General features: G+C 41.2%; 1 protein-coding gene across 1 annotated transcript in view; it reads right to left on the bottom strand.

Moving 5' to 3' along the window:
* TRAPPC11 (trafficking protein particle complex subunit 11) overlaps positions 1-14,172 on the bottom strand; it is a 2,455,228-nt gene that overhangs the window by 1,476,580 nt on the left and 964,476 nt on the right. The window lies entirely within an intron of this gene.

Below are 14,172 nucleotides of genomic sequence, written 5' to 3'. Positions count from 1 at the left end.
TTTACATTTTTTTTGAATATCAGCAGATTGTTGGCTAACGGATGCCACATCGGAATTCGAAGACAGAATACGAAAATAATTGTCTACAAAAAGAGCTCTACGGCAAATGGTTCTTGCATTAAAGAGGGCACAGAACTGGCAACGTGGGACATCGTGGTCTGGGCCTAAACAAGTGATGCAGTAAGAATGAAAGTTTTGGCATGCGATCTGCTTTCCACAGGCGAGACAATTGTTAACTTTTTTGTACATCGGTTAAAGCAAGAAAAAAGGGTCCCCAACGGGGTACATAGCTTTAGACGTTTTCTGCAGAAATTTGACTTCTGGTAGCAACCGACCACTTGTGTGAACTGCTTCTGCTACGAGCTCCATGGCAAGAAAGACTGACGTAATGACATTGGCTGCCTTGCTTTATAGTACTGACGATCTAAAATCAAACTACAGGTGACAGCAGCCAGCACACAAAAACACTGACTCTGGTATTCGGGCCGTCCAAGGGCTACCACAGCAGGGATAACCCACAGGTGATGACTGCAACAGTGAAACACAAAGAACATCCAAGACTGCAACAGTGAATACACTCGAACATCTACGTTTATGGTAAGTGTACACAACTGTACTATGTTCTTCATGTTTCACTGTTGCAGTCCTCACCTGTGGGAGGATTCCCAAAGCCGAGTACAGGGGTGGCATTCCCTGCAGAACATCAAAGGCAAACCCTGCCTTAGCCTTAGAAAACAGAGGTAGGTGGTAATGCTTGGTAAAGGTATGGACAGAAGTGCAGGTGGCAGCTTCCAGGATGTCCCTGGTGGGAACTCCTCTTGAAGAATGCTGTGGAAGTGGAGACTGCCCTAGTGGAATGGGTTCGAGTAGACTTGGGGTGGGGGGGGGGGGTTTCCCATGCAAACTGTAGCAAAAATGGATACAATGTGATATCCATTTGGAAATGGTTTGTTTGGAGATGGGCTTCCCCTCTGCCCCTGGGGCAAAGCTGACAAGCAGTTGGTCTGTTTTCCTGAAGGGTTTAGTATGGTCCAGATTGTGTCTGAGCTGACTTGTGCACATCCAGTAAGTGCAGAATTCTTTCCCCCTTGTTTTGAAGGTTAGGAAAGGAGGTGGGTAGATGTATGGCCTGGTTGAGAGTTACATTAGATAGCACCTTGGGCATAAAGGAAGGATTAATCCTCAGGGAGACCCTGTCTGCATTGAAGATGACGAAGGGCTCAACGGTCATCAGTGCCTGAAGTTCTGAAACCCTTCTGGCTGAGGCGATAGCTAGCAGAAAAACAGTCTTCCAGGAGAGGTATCTTAGTTCTGCTGAAGCAGTAGGTTTGAAGGGTGGTAAAGTAAGTTTTTCCAAAACAGAATTCAGGTCCCAGGCTGGAGTGGGTGGCCTTCTGGGACATCTGATATTAGAAGCCCCTCTGAATAACTGTTTAATCAAAGGATGGGAAAATACGGGCTGTTCTATATCAAAAAGAGCTGAAATGGCTGAGGCTTGGATTTTAATAGAGGAGAAGGAGAGGCCACTTTTAAGTAGCTCTGCTAGGTAGTCCAGGATAAAAGATGGAAGGTTGTGAGGTATTTCCCCCTCTGGACTGGCTCCAGGAGCAGAATCTTTTACATTTTCCTGGATAAGATTTTCTGGTGCTGGGCCTTCTGGCCTCTGTGATAATGTCTAGCACCTGTATAGTTAAAAGGGGCCCCTTGTTTGCCTTTAGAGTATTAGCCATGCTGATAGTTTGAGAGTCTGCAGGTCTGGGTGCAGCATCCCCCCCCCCAAGTTAAGAGGTCTGATATCAGGGGAAGCTGCCTGGGAGGCTGTAAGATCAGGCTGCGCAGTAAGGGGTACCAATGTTGTCTGGACCAATCTGGGGCAATGAGGATGGCTTTTGGTCTCTCCTCCCTTATTTTGATCAGTTCCTTGGGGATAAGAGGCAGAGGAGGAAATGTGTACACAAACAAGGTGCTCCAGGGGAAGGAGAAAGCATCCACCTTCCATGCTAGGTGGTGATATTCCCTGGTACAGAATTTTTTCAGCTGATGGGTGGGATGTGAAGCATAGAGATCCACCTCCAGAGTCCCCTACGCCTGAGTGATTTGTAAAAAGATTTCTCAGTGGAGCTGCCATTCGTGTGGGTCCAGTACGTTTCTACTTAAGTGGTCTGCCAGGGTGGTGTTGATCCCTGGTAGGTATTGTGCTATCAGGTGTAGTCCCCATGGAAGACGCTGCCAGCCAGAGGTTCATGGCTAGCCTGCACAGAGGGTAAGAGTGGGTCCCTCCCTGTTTGTTGATGTACCACATTACTGTGGTGTTGTCTGTTTTGATAAAGAGAACCCCTGGCTTGAGATGGGGTTTGAAGGATGTTAGAGCCTTTTGTGCTGCCATCATTTACTTCTGGTTGATGTGTAAGTGAAGGGGCTGGGCATCCCAAAGACCTTGGGTGCACCTGCCTTCTAGGTGAGCGCCCCAAGCTATGTCTGTGGTATACGTGGTAATGGTCTGCCAAATTGGGCGGAGGGTGAATGGAAGACCCTTGTTTTGGGCACAGGCCCCTGCTCACCAGAGAAACTCAGCCCTTATGCAGGGGATCAGAGGTCGAGAGGTCTCTAGAGGCTGAGAGTGCTGACACCAAATGTTCTTTAGGTACCACTGAATTTTTCTCATATGAAGCCTGGCCAGAGGAATTAGAAGGATGCAAGATGCCATGTACCCCAAGGCTTTCAGGAACTTCCTTGCAGTGAGGTGACATCTGGAAGCCAGCTGGATAAAATAGAGAGGCAGGAAGCTCTGTTTTTCTGGGGATAGGAAGGCCATTTGGGATGCTGTGTCCAGCAGTGCCCCCAAGAAAATTATCTTCTTTGACGGTGTTTGCCTTGATTTCCTCTCGTTGATGGTGTACCCTAAGGAGGTTGGGAGGGTTTTGACAAAGAGAAGGTCCTTGAGGAGCTTTTCTTTGCAATTTGCCTGAATGAGGCAGTCGTCCAGATAAGGGTAAATTTGTATATGTTTCTGTCTGCAAAAGGCTATGACCAGGGCTAAGCATTTGGTGAATACTCTGGGAGCCGTAGATAAGTCAAAGGGTAGTGCAGAGAACTGAAAGTGTTGAGAGCCTGCTCTGAAGCGAATTAATTTCCTGCAGGAATCCCTTATGGGGATGTGGAGTGTAGGCATCGTTTAGATCTAGGGTAACTAACCAGGCATTTTTTTGTCAGCATAGGTAGCAGCTGCTGCAAAGTTAGCCTTTTGAATTTCGGGACCACCAGGTGTTCAGAATGGATAGATCCAGGATGGGGCATCAAGTTCTCTCTTTTCTGGGAACAAGGAATAGTCTGGAATAAAAGCCTTTGCCTGTTTGGTCCGAGAGGACAGGTTCTACTGCCTCTTGGGATATGAGAGTTTGGACTTGTTTTAATGCCTCTTCCCACTGATTTGGAAGCAAGTCTGGGTACCCTCTTGGAATTGGGAGTTCATTGAAAGAAAATTTGTATCCCTGAGAAATGATCTTTAAAACCCATTGGTCCTTTGTTACAGAAAGCCAATTCTCTTTGCAGAGGGAGAGCCTTCCTCCTAGTATTTGATGACTGAAAAGAGGGGGAGGGAGGAGTCAGTGAGAGTTTTTGCCATAGAGAGATGGCTTAGAACTCCCTGCCTTTGGAGTGGAAGTCGTCTACGGTTTGGTTCTCTGCTGTCCCTAGGATAGGAGTCTGGGTGGTCTGTCCCTGCGGGGCTTACCTTGACCGTCTGCTAGGTGCAGGAAAGAACCAGTGTTTTGAGGGAAAATTCCTGCTGAACCTAGGAGGTTGTACCTGAAGGAAATCTTTTACTGTTTGCATAGATTTTGCTTTATCTTCCATCTTTTTAAGCACCTCTTCTTATATGATTCCAAACAAGCGGTCCTTATCCAAGGGTGCAACAAGTAATTTAGATTTGACATGATCAGGGAGAGGTTCTTCCTTCAACCATGCATGTCTCCTAATGACAGATCCTAACACTGCTGCCCTGCTTGAGGCTTCTAGGGCATAATATCTGCAGTGTTGACAAGTAGAGTGCAGTAAATCTGCTAACTCTTTCAAACTAGCACAGTCAGGAAAGGTTGAAATATTTTGTTTTAATAGTTCTAAACTGTGTTGTTGATACTTTAACATGTGGAACTGGCAGTTGAGTGCTCTGATAGCCAAGGCTGCAGAGGTGTATACTTTTTTACCCCATCTGTCCAGAGCTCTGGAGTCCTTGTCAGAGGAAGTAGGATTTGTTGCAGAACTAGCCTTAGCTCCTTTTGGTCCCTGTGTAATGGCCTCCGTGTCTGCAGCAGGATTTCTGTACAGGTATTTGTGAGAATCTGGTACTCTGTAATACCTGTCAGGTTTTCTGGGAGCAGGTGGGAGGGCGTCAGGAGTTGAGCTGGATTCCTGGAAGACATCATCAACCACCTCTAAGATGTGGGGCAAGGGTCTGTGCTAGGGCAGGTCTAGAAACTATCTTAGTCTTTTCTTAAACTGAGGGAAGTCCTGGGATTCCCAGTGGAAATGTTTCCTGAGGGTGTGAGTGTGAAGGGTTTCCCCAAAAGTAAGATCTTCTGGTGGGGAGGCAGAAGGGATGGATTCCACTGCATCTGAATCCTCATAAGCAGTAAGAGGTTGTTCCTCTTCCAAATCTAAATCATCAGACTTTTCAGAATCCTGTTCTGTCAATATTTCAGGGGAAGGGTCCCTTTTCCTTTAAGAAGGTGCAACCTGACTACCCCTGATAAGGGTGATAAGATCCTCTGCCATTTTAAGCATTTGAGCTTGGGGATGGTGGAGCAGGGGTAAAATGGTGGCTAGAGGTAGTTTTCCAGAACTGGCCTTGCCTCTCGGCCTAAGAATATCCATCGGTCTGGAGAAATGGTAGTCAGAGGAGAAGACGTCGTTTTTTGTCTAGATTCTGTACTGAGAAAAACCTCCTTGGAAGCTGGTGCCTGTGTTGTGGCTCAAAACCCAACCAAGGCGAAGAGAACCAAAGGCTCAGAAGACGAAGAAGATTTCTGCAGCATACCAGACACTGAAAGGGCCTCAGTAGAGGCCTGCAAAGGTATCGAATCGGGCATCAGGGGCTGTGAAAGCACCTCACTGAATTCCAGAGAACCGATTACCTGCTTAGCGGTAGAGTCATCAGAAGGCTTAGCCTTGTTTGGTCTGTCTCTATCTCTATCCTTACATTTTTTCAGAATGTCTATGAACTGTTGACTGACATACACTATTTCGGAATGCGAAGACAGAAGAGAAAAATACTTGGCTACAAAAACAGCTCTATGATGGATAGTTCTCACATTAAAGAGGGCACAGAACCAGCAACGGGGGACGTCGTGGTCTGGGCCTAAACAAGTGATGCAGAATGAATGGAAGTCTCGGTGTGGTATTTGCTTTCCATGGGCGAGACAATTGTTAACTTTTTCGGACATCAGTTAGTGCAAGAAAAAAGGATCCCCAAATGGGGTACTTAGCTTTAGATGTTTTCAGCTGTAATTCAAACTCTGGTAGCGACCGACTGGCACATTTGTGAACTGCTGCTGCTACTGGCTCCCCAGCAAGAAAGACTGACGTAATGGCATCCGCTGCCTTTGTTTATAGCACTGACAACCTGACGTCAGCCAACAAGTGACAGCAGCTGATGTAGAAAAACATTGACGCTGATATTCTGGCCAGCCGTGGGCTACCACAGCATGGATAACCCACAGTTGATGACTGCAACAGTGAAACATGAAGAACATCAGTCAGGTATCCATACACTCTGCTCCTTCTGTAACCAGGAGCAAAATATAAGCACAAATTCCATATTGGCACCTGTGAAGCAGTTACTAGGCTTTCTGGTGTTCAGCAACCCCCGGGAACTAATGTTCCTATGCTCCTTCTCTCACCAAGAGCAAAACAGAAGCACTAATCCCAAAATGGCTACTCAACACAGAATGTGGGCCCTCCTTTAACTGATGGTCTAGTTGCAGATTTTTAAGGTAAGATAGAAAAATGATTTAATATCCTAAGAGCTGTTGTGTGCACTAAGCAGTTAGATATGAAACAGGGGTAACTTAAGCTTTAGGTATGTAAGTGGAAAGCCACTAATTTTAAAAGAGGAAGATAGACTGGAAGGGGTGGGCACTTTGTATTCTGGTTCTATGGAATACAGTTGATGGTGAATAAATTTAAATAGTTTAAGGAAAGTGATTTCACAAAATGATACTTTTGTGGTTACTAATGATAGCCAATGAAAGAGGAGAGGGAAGGAGATATGTGGTCAAATTAACATAAGGGGCATGCAACTAGAAAGACAGTTGAGTTTAAAAACACACAAGCACCAGGGTGGGATGGTGGGGAAAACTTAATTTCTGTACGACTCACAAGAGACGCAGCAGTGGTATTTTTCCTAGTTTAAACATACAATTAAAAATAAAATACAAGTAAAACACAGTGTAAGAAAATGAATCAAAATATAAAAAAACAGAATAAAGCAATAAAGCAGCACAAAATACAAGAAAGCATAAAACAAACTAACCTTTCCCTCACCCAAGTTGTGGCAGAGTCAGGGTTAGCTTTCCTAATAAAGCCTTGGAATGTTATATTTTACCCCTTAAAAGAAGTTTAGTTCCTAGCTCCACCCTCAGTTTGCAGATAATTAACCTTAAATGACCTATTCTAATTTCTGTGCGACTCACAAGAAACACAGCTGTGGTCTTTTTCCTAGTTTAAATATGCATTTACAACAGAATACAAGTAAAACACAGTGTAAAGCAAATGAATCACAATATACAAAATAAAAAGCAGCAATAAAGCAACAAAAAATACAAGAAAGCAAATACAAACTAACCTTTCCCTCACAGCAAGCTGTGGCAGAGTCTGGGTGAGGTTTTCTAGTAAAGCCTCTGTCGGCTGACTGTTTCACTGGGGATGACTTTGCAATCACCGATTCTACCCCAGTGCCCTTTCCTTACTAGGAGAAAGTTTACCTGAGTTGCATGTTGGCCACTCTTGTATGTGATCTTGTGACTGTCTCTCTTTCTGAACCATGTGTTGGCTACTATCAAGCCATTTGCCGGACAGAAGTCTCTAATGGCATCTCCATCAATATTCCTCTTTCCCCACCCATGTGGACCCAGGCAGTCCTCGTATCCTGTTCTGTCTCTCCTAATATGTGCATTCAAGTCACCCACTATCAACACCAATTCATGTTGTCCTGCTTTATCTAGTAGGTTCCACAACTGCTGTATGAGTGCACTCTTTTCTTCAATATCATAACCCTGCTGTGGGGCACAAGCTGAGCTTATGAATACTGCTATATAATTAGGATGGAAATTTTTTTTTACCTTTTCCTTAGATATGTAAATCTATAGCTCATTACTAGGCTAGTTTTCTTAATAGGCCATTCTAAGCCTAACCAATTTCCTTTCCAAAGGTGAGAATCAAACACTGTACTTTGTGCCTGTGAGTCAAACACCTTAACCATTACACCAACCTCTAATGGCTACTGAGTAATAAGATAAGTCGCAGTGCTGTACTTGGGTCTGAATTCATGTTACCTTTCAGACAATATGCTGTATTTAGTAATGTAGCCCAATGTCATTGTAAATCAAAGTGAAAGTAGTTTGACTATAGTGCCAGTGTTTGCTATAGGTCAGTAGTCCTCAGCAGTTAAGGATGGAGTGTTTTGGCCCGAGGAATTACTGCAGTGTCCAAAGGTTCATAGGTGGTTAGTACGCTATTGGTCCTACAGACATTTCAAGCCTAGCCAAGATTACCACAAATTTTCCAAAATATTGTTGCCATGTGTCAATACTACAAGGAATTTTATGGCTATGATATATGCTTGTGGACATCAAGTGTTCATAAGCTGTCCCTGTCCATTGCAAACACACAGGTGCCAAAGTAGGGGTAAATTTGCCATGTCCAATCCAGTGGTGCAAGTTACGTTTGAATAGGGTTAGGGATGAGCTTTGCTTCATATGAATGGGCTGCCTGTTCCAGAGTAGGGATAATTTTTGAGAAAGACATCTGTCCCTCCAACATGTCCTGTTTATATCAAATGCAAGGTTTAGGTCCTTAGAACAACTATGCCTTGTTTAAATGCAACAAGAACAGCTTTACCAAACACAGATTGTGTTCCTGATCAAATAATTTTAATAAAGTCGAGCTAAAAATCTTTCACAAACTGTTTTATCAAAAGTTTTTGGGGCCACATGACCAAATGACATCACAGTTACATTTTAAGAAATAGTATAATTTACATTTCTGTTGTAATAATTTCAAAACAGGTTTCAGGTTTACTGCTTCATTTAAACCATGTATTGTGTCTGCATGTAATTGATTAATTTATTTATATTCTAAATTTTCTATTTTAGTTACTAAGTCACCTCCCTTGACTGGTATACTACCTCAATGCTCATAAAAGTAAGTGTGTCCTTCACCTGCAATATTCTAAGTGTTTAAACAAGACATTAGTTTGAACTTATCTTCTTATATCAGATATGTGATTACATATTCTGGTCCTTCAGCCTACAGTTTTACCCATATAGAAAGCTTCACAGCTCATACACAGGGCAAGATGTACTACATTTGTCATGTTACAGGTTGCAGTCCCATTTACCAAATATTTCTTTCTATTCACTGGGTGCATAAAGCTATCTATTTTTCCTTTCTTCATATATTTACAGAAAGCACAGCTAAAATAGGGAAATGTGCCTTTTTAGTTAAATTATGTTTATGACCTTTCTTCTGCTCTTTATAAAATAATCTGCTTTTCAAATTCACTGCCTTTCTATATTCAAAATATGGTGCAATCATATACTCTTGTAGAGTTGTGTCCTTCAAACCTTGCAAAATTAACCAGTTTTTCTTAATGATCTCCTGTATTCCCTTAGAATAAGCATTATATGTATGAATAAATCTAACATGGTTATTAGCTTTTTTTTTTTTTTTTTTTTTTTTTACTTGCCCCTCTTCTGCTTCCCTATTACTTGCAAATGCTGGTCATGTTCTATCATTTCTTTTTTCTTTAATTGGTTTATACTCTTTCAACCTCTTCATTATTCCCTAGATAAAACCTTCTTGAGGTCAAATAATTGGTTATTCATAACTTCATCATTGGTATTCAATCTAGCTACCCTCTCCATCTGGCTCTTACAGATGTTAGGAAACATAAATGGTGGATGCATACTAGATTTATGTAAAATGTATACTTTTTTACACTGTTTTTGTATGCGGTGGCAGCTAATTCTCCAATACCAGACAAAGTAACATCCAAGAAATGTATTTTTTTATGCGGACATCAATGACTTAAAGGTCAGAGAGTTTACTGTGCTAGTTAAAAAAATCAATAAATAAAGTAAAATCTGTAGGCTCACCTTCCCACAATAGAAAGAGGTCATCCACAAACCATTTATAAAACTAGACTCTATCTAAAAATGAATTTGTTTGTGAAAATATAAAATCATTTTCCCACTGGGATAAAACTTAGCTAAGAACTGGCTACTGGTATGCCCACTGCAACATCCTTTATTTGTAAATAACTTAGTTCATCATGCACAACAACATTTTTGGTCAAAACTAACTCCAGTAATTCGCATATCAGATGAATTTCTGCTTTACTTAAACTAGAATTTGTAGTTAAAGAAACATTTTTGCAGAATTTATACCAAATTGATTCATTATTTACAGTGATTTCGAATGAATATACATTATCATAATAATGTCCAGATAACTTCACAGTTCAATTATAAAGATGTTCAAAAAAATCAAACCTGCCTTTTATATAACTTCTAGATGATAGAACATCATCCAACTTTGTCTTTAGGTATTTAAACAGAGGTTCTGTCACCCCCTAGAGGAGGTTATGGGTCTCACTGTTGGAGATTCTGTGCTCCAGTGTACTTGGAGGAGATCATAAAATACAGGAATTATTGGATAAGAGACATAAAAATAATTCATATGCTCTAAAGACAAGAGGCTTTCAAGGTGCAGTGAAAAAAACGTCATTGTTGACCTTATTAATGATCATCCCAAAATCTACTTTATTCAAGACCATACATGTGACAGTATACTGTAATAAAGAAAGCCTACTGGAATTATAATATTCTTTGTCCATGATGACAATGTCTCTCATCTGCATTTTTAATTAAAATATCATTATTAGATACAAGTAGAGCCTCCATTTCTCTAGTTGTTAGGTTATGAAGCTTCTTAGTCTTATCCAGAAATAATGCCCTCATATCCAATTCACATGCTTGTTGAAATGCATAAATCATGGGTGGGCTGTTTGGAACAAAAGTACTAGTTCTACTACACACATCTGTGTATGTATGTGAAGGAGGAAATAACAGTTTTACATTTAATAAATGAGAAAATAGTCTTAAATCTGTAAGAAAGTCATTTCCATTTCCATAGGAAGACGGTACAAAAGTCATACCTTTATTTAGCAATGCTCATTTTAAGCACATAAGATAAGTTAAAAACAATATCTTGCAAACTGTCCTGTACTAGTGTATGTTCTTGCAGTGCTTCTGATGGCTGAAATAACTTCCCTTTCCTCCTCCTGCTTTTTTTTGGCCTGTGTTGCCATGTTGCTTCAAAGAAAGCAGGTGGTTTTGTAGAATTGATGGAGGATTCAGGGGGTCCAAAAATGACATTAGATATGCATCAACAATAGGTGTCTTGATCACTACGACTAGATTGACTTGTATAGGTGCCTAATGAGGAGTGTTCATTTCCATTTACTGGTTACTATTGCTAGAAGGCTCCTCATTCATATTCTCCACCAGGTGTGACAAAGTGCTGCTCCGCCATCCTAGGCCAAGTAAATACAGCTCCTTTCCTAAAATCTTGCACATATCTATTAATCTTTCTTTGTTTAATAACAATTAGTCTGAATTCAAAAGTGTGCAAATGCTCCTGCATGCTTTCTAAATCCTTGTTATTCATAAAAAACGGGAGCACTCCAATTTTATTTTGTAAATTCGTAATACCTTCATTTGTTTGTTTCTCAAGTGGACTGAAAAAGTTATTCATTAAGAAGATATAATCCATACTACATTGTATATTAAAGAAGCTGCCACTTACATATGGTATTGTTCATCATATGTAAGCATCTTCAAAGCATGGAGCCCTCTTGGGACTACCTTTAAAGCCAAACATGTTTCAAAACTCAGGTGCTGGTATTGCAGTCTTTTAAAGAGTTGGCATTTAGTTTAAATGCAGAAGAGTCAACTTCTCTAAAGCAAAATACCAGTCTCAATGAGGAACAGGATCCATTACAAAGATTAGACAAGACATGTACCTCTGAGAAAGGCCGTACAAACTTTCAAGGACACCACTGAAAAGCACATCCTTGATGGATGTTTGAAACTGATGCTAAGTTCATCTTAATAAAGACGACATGCTTAATAACTAGGCAAAGACCTAAAAAAGGTAGTCTACAACTTGACAACACTGGAACAGTGAAAGAATCCAAACATCTGAAAGCAGCCAATACAGAAAAGAGTCCATTTACTTCTGTGCACTTTTTCTCTTACTAGGCCTCTGAGCAGAAGTCAGAATCTGGATTACCCTGTCAGGGTAAAAGGGTTCCCATGTCACTACGGTAACTGGAATAATGATGCAATTAGACAGGGTCTGGATAAAGTCAAACGGTGGGCCAGAAAGGTTCTAAAGAATCCCAGTCACAGTAGCTTATCCAAAAGATGATGACAAAGCAGATGGAATCACATTTTTGAGGCCAGTATGGGGCTATAAGAATAACCGCAGACTTGTTCAGTTTGGCTTTCTGAATGAATTTCGGAATATGAAAGCATGATGAAAACATAAAGGAGTCCGGAAGGCCATCTCAAATGGCTGCATTCCTGGGACATTCTCCCAGACAGGAATGAGAAAAAAAAGATGTTACATTTTGTGCTGATCAGGAATGCAAACATATCACACCAAGGCTTCCCCTACCAATGGAACATATTCTGCACCACTGACTGAATGAGGGAACACCAGTGTGGCAGCAGCAGCAAACGGTAAATGAGCCTGCTCATATGGGAAACTGTCTCTGCATGAATGTGTCTTGCTTTCAAGACAGTACTGTATAGACACAGCCCATTTCTATGCTCCCACTGCTTCATGACCGGGGTAGGGGGCACAGAAGCAATTCTCTCCATGCCTGTTTAAGTATCAAACCACTACCACATTGTCAGTTTGGATGGCATCATTATGGCAGTTGGTATGTTGAAGTAGGAAGTACTAAAAGTCTTGCAACATGAGCAGAACTGTCCTGTCCTCTGAAATGCTGATGTGCAGACTGGTCTCTGTATGTGATAATACTCCTAGGCCAAATCTCATCTTGACAATGACCCCCTCACTAGGGCAGAGTCATCCAAGTTGTCTGCCACTAAAGGGGCAGAGATTAACAATGGATTGTCCAATGCTGAGGTTAGTATGTGTCCACTATTTCAACTTCCAAGTCCTGGAATCTTTTATGAGTTGTGTAAGGGGATCTTTCAGTTGAGATCACTGAACTTTTAACGGCCATCACAGAAATGTCATGTGAGATCTGGCATTTGTTGCCATACAAATAGTTACTGCCCTCAATAACAAGTCTTTGAGCAAAGTGAGGCAGGGACTAAATGAGCTTGAATGGCCTTAGGCATAGCTGTAAAGGAAGGTTCCTGACTAAAAGAAGGTGTGTCCTACATGAGAGAGTGTCCAACATGCACAGATGACTTAAGCAACTGAGTGAATTCCATCTCAGACTTTGGGTATCACAATGAACACCATAAAGACTACAAAAGACTCCCAGTCAGAAATCAAACTGCTCCAAGTTGGACCAGATAGGAATCAGTCATCTAAGGTAGCACCCATCACCCCTTGCAGCCTCTGGTTCATTCTTTATATAAGCATCAATTTAGAGAACACTTTTGGGGAAGAGGCAAGTCCATTCAGAAGGGCCCAGAATTGATAATGGCTGGCTCTAACTCTCAATCATAGAAACTTACTGAACTCATTCACAATCTTTATAAGTGTCCTGGTGGTCCAAACAGCACACCTCCATCTCCTTATTTCAAACAGGGAAGAATGGACTACACAATGACCATAAGAAAAGACTAAGGATACATTTATTTAGGCTATTCAAATGAAATGAAATAAAGGCCTAAGATCATTTTAATGGATTCCTAGTTTAAGTGTGCTCTTAATGTAAGTAGAATGAGACCCCTTATAAACATTAAGCAATCATTTTCTATTTTTACATAAATTATTTATACAAATATTCTACCACAGAGGATTGTTTTTAAATTTCTTATTACATTTGACATGGACAGGGACTGCCTTATTAATACAACTATTTAAATGGGGATAGAAGTCAGAGACATGGGCAAGTTTTAGCAATGGCTTCACTTGGAGCAAAACTACAGCAACATTTATGTCACTGAGGAAGTAAAAAAGGTGCGCTTTTGAAAAGTCCCTAAAAACAGAGGTATTTAAAGGAGAGACACGATCAGTTTTTTAAGGAAAGGGTCACTAATTTATGTCCTGCTTCAGCAAGGCAGGATGATACATATAGAGATGCACAAGAAGTGGTCATATTTGTGAGAATGAGATCAAGGTTATTGGGGCCCCTCATAGGAAGGCTGACTATTTGCAAAGGAGGGTTAGTATTTATGTCAAGAAAGCACTGGGCATGCCACCCACTGGCAGTGTAGGTCAGCCTAGTTTATTGATGGATAGTTGAAGTTGCCCAGTAGAAGGGAGTTTGGTTTAATGGGGATTTCAGCTAAGGTGTTAAAATAGCTATTGTGCTTAGAGGGGGACAAAGAGAGCATCATACAGCTATCTATGAAGTGGTAGCTTGTTTTGTTTATGGTGATTTGGATAAGTTCAAATGCAGTGGCCTGTGTAATCTGTGAGGTGAAGATAATCACAGACAAATACTGATATTCTCACACAACTGCCAAGTATATTTGAAGACACAGTAAGCACTATACTCACTCCAGTGGAGCTCAGGAAATTTGCACTGTAACTTTCAATGGGTGGCATAAGCCTTTTCACAGAATCAAATTATGTCCTCACACTTGAAACAAATACTCATATTTCTGGAACCATATGGATTATTAAAGTAGTACAAATGGCAAACTCTTCAGCACAAACTATTTTTATAGTGGTGGTATTCTTTAG

Source organism: Protopterus annectens, chromosome 2.part1, assembly GCF_019279795.1.
Source record: "Protopterus annectens isolate FY-2018-M chromosome 2.part1, PAN1.0, whole genome shotgun sequence".
Classification (NCBI taxonomy): Eukaryota; Metazoa; Chordata; order Ceratodontiformes; family Protopteridae; genus Protopterus; species Protopterus annectens.
Note: the sequence above shows the minus strand (reverse complement) of the source record. Positions and strands in the feature narration are given on the sequence as shown.